Source organism: Ochotona curzoniae, unplaced genomic scaffold (assembly GCF_017591425.1).
Source record: "Ochotona curzoniae isolate NIBS_2020 unplaced genomic scaffold, NIBS_Ocur_1.0 contig_1, whole genome shotgun sequence".
In the NCBI taxonomy this organism is placed as follows: Eukaryota; Metazoa; Chordata; class Mammalia; order Lagomorpha; family Ochotonidae; genus Ochotona; species Ochotona curzoniae.
Genome location: NW_024464918.1, coordinates 36,834,225 through 36,846,435, shown reverse-complemented (window position 1 = coordinate 36,846,435; position 12,211 = coordinate 36,834,225). Strand labels below are relative to the sequence as shown.

Below are 12,211 nucleotides of genomic sequence, written 5' to 3'. Positions count from 1 at the left end.
GAAGATTATTGTTGGGTTGTGGCTTAGTGTTAATGCACGTTCCCCTAAGAGTGGCATTCCCAGCAACAGTGCTCAGCATTTCAATGAGTTTGTCCTCTTTCACCCTTTGGATAGGATTAGAGGTTAAATTAAGATTGGGTATTTTAAACTCCCAGGTTAAACTTCTGAATACTTAAGCATTACTCGAATGAGTGTAGTAAATAAAAATTTCCTTAATTTGTATTCCTGTGTGGAATTTGGCCCAACAGAGAGATGTCAGCACTTCCGTTTTCTGAGGTGCTGGTGGGACACGCACACACACAAATTCAAGGTGGGGGAGGTGTGTGTAATGGAAATCCATTCCTTTACTCATTTGCTTTGTCATTTTGGTTTTTTTTCTGAGCAAATAACTTACCTTTGTACAGTAGTGAACTTGACACCATTTGGCTGCTTCTTAGGTGCTATGATTCAAATATTGATTAAAGGAATTTCTATCTTAGCAGTGAGATGCGTATATGCTGTCAGGCACAAATGTGCTGACATGAACCTTGCAGTTAGCAGAACAGAGGTTTGTATAAGAACTGCCTAGGTTTCAGAAGTTACTGAAGTCTGACATAGTTATCCACTGGTAGAGAATGGACCTTGACTGTCTCAACTGGAAAGTGTTAGGTTCCTGCCCACTTAGGAAATGGGTAGGGAAAGTCCAGTTCCTAAGTGATTTCCCCTGCATATCTGTCTTCCTTGTTGGATAAAAATCACTAAATTGACTGGGTGATACTGTTTTCAATTAGCAATAATCATGCCTCAGATAAACCTCATTGGCTACGATACTGCCACTGTGCAAAGCTGGGTGATACTGTTGATTTCTCTGCTGGTAACACTTTAGGATTTTCCTGAGAAATCTTGTTACTCTACAAACAAATATTGGTCAAGACTTGGAGCAGCCTACTTCAGACCTCAATATGAAAATATTTGCAAGGCATAGTTACAGTCAGAGAAAGGGAGAGCTAGATCGTGCATCTTGTTCAGTCCACAGACTGCTGTGACACCAGGCTGAGACCAGGTGCCAAATGAGTATGGCAGTCCAAGTACTTGAGCCATCCCCTGCTGCCTTCCAGGTGCTTTAGCAGGGAGCTGCATGAGCAATGCAGTAGTAGGGATGGGAGCCAGCATGCACATGGGATGCTAGTGTCCAAGGGGCAGTTTAATTCATGGCTGCCACAATGTTCACTCCAGTGGTGGCAGTTTTTTGTGTTTTTTTGTTTTTGTTTTTGTTTTTTAAAGATTTATAAATTTTTTATTGCGAAGTCAGGTATACAGAGAGGAGGAGAGACAGGGGAAGATCTTCCATCCGATGATTCATTCCCCAAGTGACTGCAAAGGCAGGAACTGCGCCAATTTGAAGCCAGGAGCCTCCTGCAGGTATCCCACATGGGTGCAGAGTCCTGGACCATCCTTGACTGCTTTCCCAGGTCACAAGCAGGGAACTGGATGGGAATCGGGGGTGCTGGGATTAGAACCAGCACCTATGTGGGATCCCGGTACATGCAAGGCAAGGGCCCTAGCCACTAGGCTACTGCGCTAGGCCCGGTAATTATTTTTTAAATGGACAATATTGGGTTATTTTCAGAGATGTAACTTAAACAATTTTTCCTTATGTGATTCTCAACCTCGGTGCCTGTTAAGATAAATATGGTCAACATTCTTCATAGATAGATTGGGTTTTTTTGTTTTGTTTTGTTTTTGTTTCCCCAGTGATACTAACATCTTAGGGACATAACCTCATTGCTGTTGTGCAACCATGATAATGGGTAATGGTGTGAGATTTGCTAAAACATTTAGATGTACACATGGCACTGTTACAGCAGTGAATGCTACCTGTGCTATTCTTGGCTTTGTGCTCTAGAAATGGATTTAGTATCAGACTTGTTTGCTTTAAGATGGAGTCTCTTCCCATGTGCCAAAGCTATCTTAATCTTGTCTCAAGTTATTTAATTTCAGCCTTTGCTTTTTTGAGCATGCATGTTCATGATAATAATTACAGTTTTAGCTTTATGTGTTAAGACTAAATACATTTTATTTATTTAAAAATTTTTCAAAAAGTTTATGTGGAAATGGATTTTAAGAAGTGAGGCTTTTGGGTGCAAAATGGCTTGAAATCCATGCATAATTATTTCATGGTATATGATTTCCACAAACTGAAAATCCATATAGGAGTAGTGGTGTTCACAAAAAATTGAGATCTTGCTAAAATAGCAATTTGGGTTTGCAGGCATTGATGACTTGTAAAAAGGTTAGCCTTTGTCAGCCAATGTGTAAACTTGAGATGAGGAAAGTGTTCATGTTTGGATTTGAAAGTCAGTTATGGAAAGATCGAATAGCTATGAGTGGAACAGAAAGCAGTAGTTGCTTGCTGTCACTGTGAAATATGGGCCAGAACTCTCCTAAGATACGAGAATTAATTAATGAGTGAATCCAGGGAAAGACTGCACCCTGCTGTAACAACTAGCCCTTGTGGTTAAAGTTGAATTGTAAGTGGTTTGTGTTTTCAACAGGCCTGGGAGACGTAGCTGGACTCATAGTTTTGCCTGCCTGTCATGATGCTAACACAGCCATTATTTTTCCCCTAACACTTGTACAGCTCCCAAGAGGTGACTCAACCACCCAGACTTCACTGGAATACAATTTTTGTTAGAACATCAGGAAGACTATAAAGTCAAAAAGTCTAATTCAAGCTAGTTGGAGTGCCCGGGACTATTGAAGGCTCAACATTCAGCCTGACAAGCAAGAAGTGGGCTCTGTTTTGATGATACTGTCGTAATAGAACTTCTTGGGCAGGGGAGCCAGCAGGGCCGGGGCTGATGATCAGATATTTGTAGGCCTCATGAAGGGTGGACCTTACTAAGGTCAGGGCTGAATGTGTAGAAAAAGGATGAGAAGTGTGTGTAACAGGAGCCAAGATTTGGGGAGTGGCGGTGAGGCATCCCTGAAAAGGCAGGTGCTGCCAGACCTGCTAATGGTGTAACCCTTGAATTACCCTCTGCTTTGCTTTAAAATCTTACTGATGATTTTGTATCTTGGACTTACCCGGTTTTGCTGGGGAGAGTAATCCTTTGCAGACATCAGAAGTCGGGGTTTGTAAAGTCAGACCAAGAATGTGAATAGAAGATTTTTTGGGGTTTGTTTTATTGTCTCGACACAGTGTAGAATGGCAGGGAACGTTCTGCTCCAGCACCATGACCCCAAAACTCCCTACTTCCCAGAAGCTGTTTGGTTGTCTTGCATTTGCTGGCAGTCTTAACCATTGATATTTGAAGAGGTTGGGCAAGAGCTTCTGGGGCCTAGGGCTAGAGGCTATGACTGTGAGTGTGACTGACCTGTATCTCAGAGCCACATGTGAGGCAGGCCTCCACAGTGGGCCTTTGGCTTACTGGCTCAACTCTGGCATTGTGGTTCCTGTGTTTTCTAAGTTCATGGACTGCCCACCCACCCCCCAGTGTCCCCCATGTCTCAATGGCATCTGTTTCAGCCATATGGACTGCCTTGGCTGCTACAGTTCTCCAGATGGAAGAGTTTTCCCAGAGGACCTGAGTTGATGGATAACCTTAAGGAGAATCCATGGATTCTTTAAGGAGCAAATATATGGAGCTGTACACCCTGATCCCATCCTGACACAATTCATGCAGTAGAATCATTCCTCTATTTTGTCACGGGCTTCTGTACAAAACTGCTGGGATCCAGGTGGCTATTGAGGCTGACAGGCATAGTCAGGAATGAAATTGCATGCCAGCCCTTTGTCACCTGGCATTTTCCCACCCATGTCCCAGTCACGTGAGCTAGGAATTGAAAGTGCAGAGTAGCTGGGAGTCTTCCCTCTGATAGGGGTGCCTGCGTCCTGAGCTGTGGCTTCATTTGCTCCTCCACAGTTCCCTCTCTGGTCCTTTTAAATACAAGCAACACCACTGGGTAGGAAAGTATGCTGGGTCTTGAAGCAATTAGAAGTTAAACAAGGAGGCAAAACTACTTAATGCGTGGATCCAGCCCAGAGCAGCCTGGTTTGCTTAGGACTTGAGTGTTTCCTGGGAGGTCGAGCTTTCAGTTCCCAAACTAGAATGATTGGTCACCACCAGTGGGCAGTGCCCATCAGGTGCAGGCCTTGGAAGAGCCTTTCCATCCTCATGAGCTGTACAGAACCAGGCCCCTTGCCTGATGCTCAGCTGGGTTCCTGGAGTAGCTGCTGGTAACAGGATGCATGTGAATCTCATGGCTGAAGACTAGCTTGCTGTCAGGTCAGCAGGAAGCAGCGTTTGCACTGAGAGTCTGATGTGCCATTCCTTGTGCTGCATGCTCTTGTCTCAAGACCCCAGGCATTTCAAGTTGACAAAGGACAGTGTGGGTCTGAGATCAGAGGTAGGAAAAAACTGGCGAAGAAAAAAGACAAGGATGTAGGAGATACGAGACTCCAACAGCAGGGCTTAGAGAAATGTCCATGGGGTCAGGAAGCCACACCCAGACACCTGCTGAGCCCAGTGGTTGGAAAGCACTGGCATGACTGTTGGGGAGATAAGAGGAGAGGTGCGAGGGCATCACAGGTCCCAATGATTGGGTGATGTTGGAGAGTTTGGGACCATTATTTCCTGCAGGACCACCCACTGTCCTGTGGTGCCTGGCAAGACAGCAGAGCAGTGCAGGGAAATTCTTGGGTCATAGCAGCTCTTCTGGGATGTTCCTTCACTATTTTTCTGTGTTAGCCAAGATTCTTATAAGGAATGGCAGCCTCTGAAAGGGCCAGCAAGGAAACGGGTTGAAACACTCAGTAACTGCTCAGCATTCTCTCTGTGCCAGCTGTTAGACACAAAGGATAAATACACCGGGCATAAGACCCAATTCCCTTATGAAGCTTTCTCATGAAAAAGTCAGGTAGGAGTAACATCTGAAGAAAAAGCCAAATGGCAAGAGGATAGAAGCAGTGCCTGGTTGCCGTAGTGTGCATGTACTGTTGTATGTATTTACCACACAGCTCAAGTTCTTGAATGATTTTTCTGGCTGATTTGGTAGCTTTAGATTTTTTTGTTTGTTAACGGTTCAAAAGATGGAAATGGATTTCCCATTTGCTGGTTCACTTTGCAGGTTGTTTAGCAGCCACAGCAGGGCCAGTCAGTATAGATTTACATGCTAACATGGGTGGGGTCCCAACCATCCAAACCATCACCTCCTGCATGCCAGGGATGTATCCCATCTGGAAGCTGGAATCAGGAATGACCAAGATTTGAACCTACTCAGTCCAGTACTGCATGTAGACATGCCAGCCACTGCTTTGACACTGTGTCACAAGCCTCCACTGTTAGAGTGGCTTTTAAATTTAACTAAAATTCACTGTCCTGTTGGGTCTAGCCACATGGCTGGTGGCCCCTGGTTAAGAATCCTGGAGCTGACGAGCAGCCACCTCTCACCACTCAGCTATTTGTCTCATGACAGCTGGCTTGTTCTGAAAGAGCAAACGGAAGTGTGGTTTGCAGAACGACTGTGACCAAAACCCAGTAACATCCCTGGAGATCTGCCTTCAACTGCTGGTCCAGAAGAGGAGGGACCTTTGTCAAGGGAAGTTGCAGAATGGATCCTGTGGCTGTCCAGCCTGTGCCCAGTCCTCTGGCCAGCACTCGTGGCTTGCACCTGAGCTGAAAAATGGACACAGTGGTGCTGGTGTGGACTTGCACAGCTGCCAAGGAGGCTGTGGTGGCTGCCTGACAGTCCCCTTTCTAAAGATTTCTTTCTCAGGCTTCAATAGGACTAATTTACACAGCCTCTTCTCAGATTGCTAACACCTATCCTGTACCTCACCTTTGAGCACTGCAAAGCACAATTAGCGTTTGTTCTGTCATCACATCCACTTATCTTTCTGCAGCTGCCCCTGTCACCTTGACTGCCTTCATTGGATTCCCCCCAAGCAGCAAAGACACAGGGCTCTAAGTCTTCAATCATTTGAACTCTGGGTCACTGTAAGTGCTTGCCCAACCCCCGCCCCCCACGTTTTCAGATCTGTTTGAACTGCCGAGTATCAAGGAGGGAAAGACAGACCTGTCTCCATCTGCTGGGCCAGGCCCAAGCCATGAGCCTGGAATTCCATTATGGTGTCTCACCTGGGTGACAGGCCTAAGCACTTGATCCATCCCATCTTCTGCTTCCTCGTATTAGCAGGGAGCTAGATCAGAAGTGGGGCAGTTGGGACTTGAACCAGCCAAAGAGGCTCTTGTAGACTGCTCCATGATGCCCTAGGTGTACACTGAGGATCCCCTGCTGTCTGTCTGCCGGGCCTGCATTCCAGAGTTGTGGAGGAGTCTGGCCACTTGGCCCCATGGCACACAGGATTTCCTGGCTCGTGGCCACACAAGCTGGTGCTTGGCCTTGCAGGATGAGCTTGGGACACACCTGGCCTCACTGCAGCAGTGTCACTCCCGGCCTGGTCATAAAGATGTTCTGACACTGGAGTCCTGTCTGGTGTTGCAGATACACCACTTTACTGGTGTTACTGGCTCCAGATGACAAGTTGGTGCCAGGGTCTCCTCTGAGTCCAAAGGAGCAGAGAAGTTGGGGGGGGGGGGGACCGAGCCAGGGGCTAAGTGGCATGTCTGCCATTGTTTTCTCCTCTGGGAAGGAGCCCCCTGCTGTACTCTACTGCCCTGTGACAGCCTGCCTAACTCTTCTGCCAGGACAACCCTGTCAGTGGGGGCTCAAGCTGCACTGGTGACTGGCTTCTGTCAGCCTGACCAAGATTCTAGTGAGAAAAGAGGCAACCAGAGGCAACCTGTCGAAGGTGCCTAGCAAGAGGGCCAGCTCAGCAGGGCAAGCTTGGAAAACACACCCTTAGGATGGCCACAGCCTCTGGCGCCATCTGCTGGCCAAAGCCAACGTGGTGGTTGTGCTTGAGAGTTGGTCTGGACTGAGCATCATCAAGTCAGTCCTGTCCTCCCCTTTGCCTGGGCCAAAAATGGTGCCTCTCTGGGCGCTCAAGGTTACTCCTGTATTCCTGCTACCTTTTCTACTTGGGGGAAGGGTGAGAGTTCTGGGGGTTCAGACTTGTGTGTGGTGAGTTCAGATCCCATCTTGTTTTCTGCTATTTGGCCTTGGAATCTTGTAAATAGAAATAACAGTAACATCCTTGGGTGGTTGGGAAATGACGAGGCTACAGGGAAGAGCTTACCTCTGCTGTCGCATGGCTATGCACTCCTTGTCACCATTGTGGCATCGCAAGACAGTCTGACACAGCTGGAGTTGTGGATCTCATGCTGTGGTGTGCACAGGTGGGACAAGATGCTCTCTCCTCTGCGACTTAGGTGCAGACTGTTTTGCCTTGAGCTTCCAATAGCATCTTCCTGAGAGCGGTGCTTGGTCCCCACAGCCCCCGGCGGAAGCTTTACATTGACCAGCAGCAAATAGTAAGTGCCCTTACTATGGCTTTGCTCCAAGACTGGACTCCTGGGTGGGCAGGGGCCTTGCAGGAATCCTCTAGCTTCCCCCTTCCCCCAACATCTTGCAAAGTCCACAAGCTTGGCTGGGCAGCCACATGAGGAGAGACTATACCGTATAATGCCAGTTCCTTTTCTTCTCTGGACACATCCACCGTGAATCCACCAATGACTCAAGATATAAAGTCTGTCATCCCAGAAAGTCGTTCATCTATCAGGTACCTTATTTTGTCTCACCCTAGACTAGTTTTTTTGTCTGGAGCTATCATTGTGGCATAGTGAGTAAAGCCACCGCCTGTGACATTGGTATGCTGTATGGGTGCCGTTTTGGATCCCAGCTGTTCCACTTTCAGTCCAGCTCCCCACTGAAGTACTGTGAAGGCAGGAGAGAACTGGGCCCCTGTTCCCATGTGGGAGGCCTGGATGAAGTTTTGGCTGCTAACTGCAGATAAGCCCAGCTCCAGCTATTGCAGCCATTTGGAGTGAACCAGTGGCTGAAAAAAAAAATCTCTGTTCTGTAGATGAGCCTTTCGAATAAATGTTTGAATGAATAGCTTTTGCCTGTTTTATTGGTCTTCATTTAAATTGGCTTATATAGCAAGTACTCTGTATAAGTTTCTTTTTCCTTGCTGTGTAGGATTCTATTATATGAATATACGACAGTTTATTTCATTTTATATGTGATGGATTTGTTACTTCTAAAATTTGCCTGTTAGGAATAAAGCTGCTATAAACGTTCTTTTTGGGGATTGGTGCTGTGGCATATCACATTAAGCTTCTGTCTACAGTGCCAACATTCCATGTGGGACTTGTCCCAGCTATTCAGTTTCCAGCCCAGCTCCCTGAAATGTATCTGCGAAAACAGCAAAAGGCAGCCCAAGTGCTAGAGCCCCTGCACTCACATGGGAGACCCAGCAGAAGCTCCTGGCTATTGGGTTTGAGCCAGAGCAGCTCTGGCCTGTTGGGCCATTTGAGGACTGAACCAATGGATCGGAAATTCTGCGTGTGAGTGTAGGGGTGTGTGGGGGGGTGTGTATGTGATTCTGCCTTTCAAAAAATTAGGGAAGAAAACGGGCTGGCGTTGTGACACAGCAGGCTAAATTGCCTCCTGCAGTGCTGGCATCCTATATGGGTGCTGGTTAGTGCCCGGGCTGCTCCACTTCTGATCCAGCTCCCTGTCCATGGCCTGGGAGGGTAGCAGAGGATGGCAGGTAAGCAAGGGGACTGAGACCTGGTGATTTGGAGGGGAGAGACCTGAAGATCTTTATGGATCCAAATGATACACCAGGCCACATGGGAGTCCTGGATTGAACTTGTTAGCATGGATGGAGCATGGCTGACCATCACACACCAGTGCACACACAAGCTATGGCTGGGAGGCCAGTATGGCAGGCTATATTCACTATGTCACAGCACCAGCCCAGAATATGCATTCTTCTTCTTGGCTTAAAGTCAACTGATACTCTTGAAGCAAAATATAATACATTTGGGGCCCAGCGCAATAGTGCAGTGGTTAAAGTCCTTGCCTTCTGCATGCCAGGATCCCATATGGATGCCGGTTCTAATCCCGGACAACCTGCTTCCCATCCAGCTCCCTGCTTGTGGCCTGGGAAAGCAGTCAAGGATGGCCCAAATCCTTGGAACCTTGCACCTGTGGGAGACCTGGAAGAGGCTCCTGGCTCCTGGCTTCAGATTTGGCTCAGCTCCAGCTGTTGTGCTCACTTGGGGAGTGAACAATCAATTGGAAGATCTTCCTCTCTGTCCTCCTCTCTGTGTATCCACCTTTCCAATAAAAATAAATTAAATCTTTAAAAATATATACGTAATACATTTAGGCAACACCATAGTGTATCATGTTAATCCTATGCCTGTTGTGCTGACATCCCATATGGGCACCAATTCTAGTCCTGACTGCCCCCACTTCTGATCCAGCTCTCAGCTAGTGTCCTGGGAAAGCAAAAGAGGATGGCCCAAGTCCTTGGGCCCTGTACACACAAAGGAGACCTGGACAAAGGTCCTAGCTCGTGGTTTGAAGTCAGCTCAGCTCTGGTTTTTGTAGCCATCTGGGGAGTGAGCCTATAGATGGAAGATGTCTTGCTCTCATTCCCTCTGTGATTCTGCCTTTCAAATAAGATTAATAAAACTTTTAGGGCCCGGCGCAGTGGCGCAAGTGGTTAAGGTCCTCGCCTTGCACGCCCAGGATCCCATATGGGCGCTGGTTCTAATCCCGGCAGCCCCACTTCCCTTCCAGCTCCCTGCCTATGGCCCAGGAAAGCAGTCGAGGACGGCCCAAAGCTTTGGGACCCTGCACCCGTGTGGGAGACCCAGAAGAGGCTCCTGGCTTCGGACCAGCATGGCATCGGCCCGTTGCGCTCACCTGGGGAGTGAATCATCGGACGGAAGATCTTCCTCTGTCTCTCCTCTCTGTATATCCGCCTTTCCAATGAAAAAATAATAAAAATAAACCTTTAAAAAAAACTTTAAAAAATTATGAAAATATCTAACACATTCACCCGAGTCAATCCAAAGGCAGAAGGGAAATCATGACCTATCTCCTGAGGCCTCTGACTTCCTGTTTCTTTCTTGAGGGAATAAATGCATACAAGTAAATGGAATCTCCCTCTTTAAAGCAAGCACTCCTCTGCAATTCTAACATGAGAGTTCTCAGGTGGTTGGAAAAACATCCACATTCTTTATGCTGGGCCCTGTGCCAGGCTAGCCGTCACCCAGCACTGCCCGGTCCTGTTCAACCAGCACCGTCCCTCATCCACCCCCCAGACTGCTAAGATCTATTGATTTCTGTATTTGAAGAGAGAGAGAAAGAGAGAAATATCTTCCATTGCTATTTTATTCCCGGAGGCCATAACAGTGAGGCTGGGGCCAATGTGAACCTTCCCTGGGCGGCAGAGTCCCAGCCATCTGGGCCATCTTTCTCTGCCTTCCCAGGTGCATTGGGAGGGTGCGTGGGATGGGAAGCAAGCAGCCAGGACTTGAATCAGATATGGGCCCCACAAGCTACAGCTTAAAACTCTGCACCACAATGTCCAGCGGGTGTTTTTTAAGGTGCCATGCTGAACACCCCTCCCGGGGGGGTGGGGAAGGGACCAGGCCCAGGAGGACAAGGCTGGGCTGTGGAGCCAACACAGGAGGTGCAGGAGGCCTTTCATCTGCCATCAGCGGCAGTGGCACCTGGCAGACATCGGACACTGCGGCTGGTAGACAAAGACCTGGTAACCCAAGGAGCTGCCTGGCCTCCTTGCCCAGGCCTATCTCCGGGGAGCTTGGGCTCCAGTTTCCTTCGGGGGGCCTGGGGTGGAAACGGCTTTTGTCTTCCTGGTGTCAGGGATCTCATCACGTGCCTGTGGCTGGCTGAGCCTGGCGCCTCAGCCTCCTGGCCCGGGGCGGGTCATGTTTCCCAGGCAGGGCAGGTAGGGCCAGGCAGTTGCACAATCCCGCAGCAGGGTGGGGGCAGGCATGGGACTCTCAGATGACTGCTCCCTTCGCTTGAGCTGGGTCATGGGTCCAAGGCCTTCTGAGAGCACTTCACACATGGATTTGTCCCGGCTGGGCCAGGCTCATATTCCCAGTCACGTTCACACACAGGAGCTCCATGCATGTTTTTACAAGAACCAGGGATTCACTGCTAGGCTATTTTTGGCTAGGGGACTTTTTCATCAGGTAATTTTTTTTTTTAAGATTTATTTTTCATTACAATAAAAGTCAGATATACAGAGAGAAGGAGAGACAGAGAGGAAGATCTTCAGTCCGATGACTCACTCCCCAAGTAATCTCAAAGGCCAGTGCTGGAGCCACGAGCCAGAAACTTCCTCCAGGTCTCCCACACGGGTGCAGGGTCCCAAAGCATTCGGCCGTCCTCGACTGCTTTCCCAGGCCACAAGCAGGGAGCTGGATGGGAAGCAGGTCGTCCGGGATTTGAACCGGCGTCCATATGGATCCTGGGGTGTTCAAGGCGAGGACTTTGGCTGCTAGGCCACTGTGCCAGGGCCAGGTAATATGGTTTTAAGAGCACCCAATTGTGGAAGAAAGCCTGAGTTACTATTTCTTTTTAACTAAGCCATTGGTATGTTCCACAGTGGGAAGAAAAACAAAACAAAACAAAACAGTATGATTCTTCCTCAAGGGGGTGGTGAACATGGACTATGGACGGCGGGCAGAGCGAAGCCTCGGCTTTGACACGGTGCATCTGAGCACCAGGTTCAGCTGAGGCCCCTCTGCGCCATCTTGCTGCTACCTTTAACCTCTGGGGGCAGCAGGTGCTGGTCACCCCCACAAGGGGAGACCCGGAGGCTTCAGCCTGGCCCAGCTCTCGCTCTCTCCTTTTACCTCAGTTCTCTTTGAAATACATGGAAACAAAGGTTTCAAAGGGACGGGGCTGCCCAGGACGGATCAGTTGACGCTGCCTCGGTGGCGCGCTCTCGCGCCTCACCGGGTCCGCTCAAGCTGAGAGCAAACCTCCCCGGCGCAGGGCTGACACACCCACACCCCGTTTTGTTGTCGCCAGGCGTCTCAGGATTGGGTCCTTCACGCAGCTTCGGACAGCCTCTGCCTGAAAGACCCTGCCAGGGAGCCCCAGTCCGTGTCCGGGGCCGGCTTTCCAGAGAGGGAACAAGCCGAGCTTCCGAGGCGGGGTAGGGCAGCCGCCCCTCCCTCGGCCCCGTTGCCTCTGCGCGGCCTGCACTCAGGCGATCTCGGCGGCCAGCCCTGCCGGCTGTGTGACGCCTGAGGCCCGGGGTCCTCAGCGCCCG

The 12,211-nt window shown here is 49.1% G+C and overlaps 1 pseudogene; it reads right to left on the bottom strand.

Moving 5' to 3' along the window:
• Window positions 1-649: 649 nt before the first annotated feature.
• LOC121154465 lies at window positions 650-827 on the bottom strand (annotated as a pseudogene).
• Window positions 828-12,211: the final 11,384 nt, after the last annotated feature.